At 53.1% G+C, this 3,685-nt stretch overlaps 1 protein-coding gene across 1 annotated transcript in view; it reads right to left on the bottom strand.

Annotated features, from left to right (window-relative positions):
- entpd6 (ectonucleoside triphosphate diphosphohydrolase 6) overlaps positions 1 to 559 on the bottom strand; it is a 55,299-nt gene extending 54,740 nt beyond the window's left edge. The window contains exon 1 of the mRNA XM_078556641.1: positions 476 to 559. The gene's annotated coding sequence lies outside the window, so the exon portion shown is untranslated. The remainder of the gene's footprint in view (positions 1 to 475) is intronic.
- Positions 560 to 3,685: the final 3,126 nt, after the last annotated feature.

Raw genomic sequence — 3,685 nt, 5'->3', positions numbered from 1 at the left:
GGGGGGGAGAGGAGACGGGGAGGGGGGGGGGAGAGGAGACAGGGAGGGGGGGGGAGAGGAGACGGGGGGGGGTGGGGGTGGGGGAGAGGAGACGGGGACGGGGGGGGGGGAAAGAGGAGACGGGGAGGGGGGGGGGTGGGGGAGAGGAGACGGGGGGGGGGGGGGGGGGGAGAGGAACCCGGGCGGGGGAGAGGAACCCGGGCGGGGGAGAGGAACCCGGGGGGGGGGGCGGGAGCGGTGGAGGGGGCGTGACACGAGGAACAAAAATCCGGGGTCCGGGACTCCGGGTTGGGGACGGGTTACACATGGAGTGAATGTATTTCCGGGAGACTTCGTGAGGGGACGGATTGGGAGGGAGCGCAGGCAAACCTGGAGAGACCTGCCCAGCGGCCCTCACCCCCACCCGGACCCGGCCGCCTGACCTGACCCGACCCTCGCTCAATGAAAACATTTTCACCCGCTTTCGATCACCTACCAATCCCAGCACCAGCCATTGCCGCCATTTCCCCACAGCGTCAGCTCAGCCGGAATCCGCTCGTGCCCGCGCCTCGCACTCCCGTGGAGCGCGCCCGCGCGCACCCAACCCCGGGCCGCCGCCGCGCGCGCGAGCCCGGCCACCGAATCCCGCGCGCCTCAACAGCGCATGCGTCATCAAGCGAAGACCATGCGGTACTGAAAAGAGAAAATGCTGGAAATGCTCAGTTTATTGCAGCACCTGTGGGGGATTCACCTTTCATCAGAACTGGGATAAATTAGAGTTATAATCGGCTTTGAGCAAGGAGTGGGCGGGTCAAGGAAGGTCTGTGGTAGCTCTTGTAACTCTTTTTGAGTCAAAACAATTAACTAAATTAACAATAACAAGGGAGAAATCAAGCACAGCCCCTAAGTCAGGTCAGCTGTAAAATCAAAGAAAAAAACTTTAAAGGAACCTTACAAACATAAAGTCTGTGGTAGGGTGAACGTCAGGAGACAATGAATGACAGAAGTTAGTTTTCCAAGACCAAAGGGAATGGTGACCGGACAAGAAACAAAAGATGTGCCAAGAGTAGGTGTGCTCCCTCTTTTCCCGTTATATCCATGACTGTACTGGTGCCATGTCCTGCTCTCGCCTTGATTTGGAACTTTTTCTGTCAGGTTGTTAAGGTTTGCAAGATCCAACAATTCATGGGTACCAACACCCCTCCAGGGATCTCTCTTACCCTTCACTTTCCTCTGGCCACACCCTTCTTCTAATCTCACCCCTTGCCAGATATTCACAATACCCTCTGAACTTCCCCTCTCTGACACTGAATGATCTGTCCTTAGTAAAGGACTCAGCCTTATCCCCTTATGCACCTACCTGAATGAATTTCGAGCTGGGCATGACGTTGAGCTCTTCTTCTGTCGCCTTCACCTCTGTGCCCAATTCTTTGGACAGGAGCCCTCCCTCCTGCTGAATGGACTTTTTCACCCATCTCCAGTGTTCTCCCTCCACTTGGACCCCTCCCTCTGACCCCTTAGCCCCTGTTGATCTTTTCATTCAGAACTGCTAGCGTTGACGTTATTTTTCTCAATTTCTCTGCTCCCTTCACTTACTCTAACCTGTCTCCCTCTGAACTTGCTGTACTCCATTCTCTCAGGTCTAACCTTGCTGTTGTTATTAAGCCTGCTGACAAGAGGGGTGCTGTTGTTGTCTGGCAAATTGACCTGTACCTTGAAGAGGCTGAACGCCAACCATCTGACACTTCCTCCTACTTCCCCTGGGCCATGACCCCACCACTGAACATCAAGCCATTGTTTCCAGAAAAGTCACTGACATCATCTCTTCCGGTGATCTTCCGTCCACGGCTTCCCAACTCACACTTCCCCATTCAGCTCACTTCTACTAAAAAATAAAAAATACCTGGAAAAACTCAGCAGGTCTGGCAGCATCGGCGGAGAAGAGTACAGTTGACGTTTCGAGTCCTCATGACCCTTTAACAGAATTAAGTAAAAATAGGAACGGGGTGAAATATAAGCTGGTTGGGGGGGGGAGTGGGGGGAGAGAGAAGTGGGGGGGTTGGTTGTTGGGACAAGCAAGCAGTGATAGAAGGAGATAACCAAAAGATGTCACAGACAAAAGAACAAAGACGTTCTTTGGCCCTGGCCCCAACCGCCTCCTCTTCACCATGGACGTCCAATCCCTCTACACCTCCATCCCCCACCAGGATAGTCTGAGGGCTCTCAGCTTCTTCCTCGAACAGAGGCCCGAACAATCCCCATCCGCCACTACTCTCCTCCGTCTGGCTGAACTTGTTCTCACACTGAACAATTTCTCCTTGAACTCCTCTCACTTCCTCCAAATAAAAGGTGTGGCTATGGGTACCCGCATGGGCCCCAGCTATGCCTGTCTCTTTATGGGGTATGTGGAACATTCCTTGTTCCAGTCCTACTCCGGCCCCGTCCCACAACTCTTTCTCCGGTACATCGATGATTACTTCGGTGCTGCTTCATGCTCTCGTCGGGACCTGGAAAAATTTATTAATTTTGCTTCCAATCTCCACCCCTCCATCATTTTCACATGGTCCATCTCTGACACTTCCCTTCCCTTCCTTGACCTCTCTGCCTCAATTTCTGGTGATAGACTGTCCACCAATATCCATTACAAGCCTACTGACTCCCACAGCTACCTCGACTACAGCTCCTCACACCCCGCTTCCTGTAAGGACTCCATCCCATTCTTTCAGTTCCTTTGCCTCCGTCACATCTGTTCTGATGATGCTACCTTCAAAAACAGTTCCTCTGACATGTCTTCCTTCTTCCTTAACCGAGGTTTTCCACCCACGGTTGTTGACAGGGCCCTCAACCGTGTCCGGCCCATCTCCCGCGCATCCGCCCTCACGCCTTCTCCTCCCTTCCAGAACCATGATAGGGTCCCCCTTGTCCTCACTTATCACCCCACCAGCCTCCGCATTCAAAGGATCATCCTCCGCCATTTCCGCCAACTCCAGCATGATGCCACCACCAAACACACCTTCCCTTCACCCCCCCCCCGGCGGCATTCCATAGGGATCGTTCCCTCCGTGACACCCTGGTCCACTCCTCCATCACCCCCTACTCCTCAACCCCCACCTACGGCACCTCCCCATGCATATGCAAAATATGCAACACCTTCACTTCCTCTCTCCTCACCGTCCAAGGGCCCAAACATTCCTTTCAAGTGAAGCAGCATTTCACTTGCATTTCCCACAACTTAGTCTACTGCATTCGTTGCTCCCAATGCGGTCTCCTCTACATTGGAGAGACCAAACGCAGACTGGGCGACCGCTTTGCAGAACACCTGCGGTCTGTCCGCAAGAATGACCCAGACCTCCCTGTCGCTTGCCATTTCAACACTCCACCCTGCTCTCTTGCCCACATGTCTGTCCTTGGCTTGCTGCATTGTTCCAGTGAAGCTCAACGCAAACTGGAGGAACAGCACCTTATCTTCCAACTAGGCACTTTACAGCCTTCCGGACTGAATATTGAGTTCAACAACTTTAGATCTTGAACTCCCTCCTCCATCCCCACCCCCTTTCCGTTTCTTCCCCCTCCCTTCTGTTTTTTCTAATAATTTATATAGATTTTATTTTCCCACCTATATCCATTATTCTTAAATCTATACCTTTTATGCCCTTTTAGTCTTATTTCACCCCACCCCCACTAGAGCTATCTGTACCTTGCGTGT

Source organism: Cetorhinus maximus, chromosome 14, assembly GCF_964194155.1.
Source record: "Cetorhinus maximus chromosome 14, sCetMax3.hap1.1, whole genome shotgun sequence".
NCBI classification, from domain to species: Eukaryota; Metazoa; Chordata; class Chondrichthyes; order Lamniformes; family Cetorhinidae; genus Cetorhinus; species Cetorhinus maximus.
Note: the sequence above shows the minus strand (reverse complement) of the source record. Positions and strands in the feature narration are given on the sequence as shown.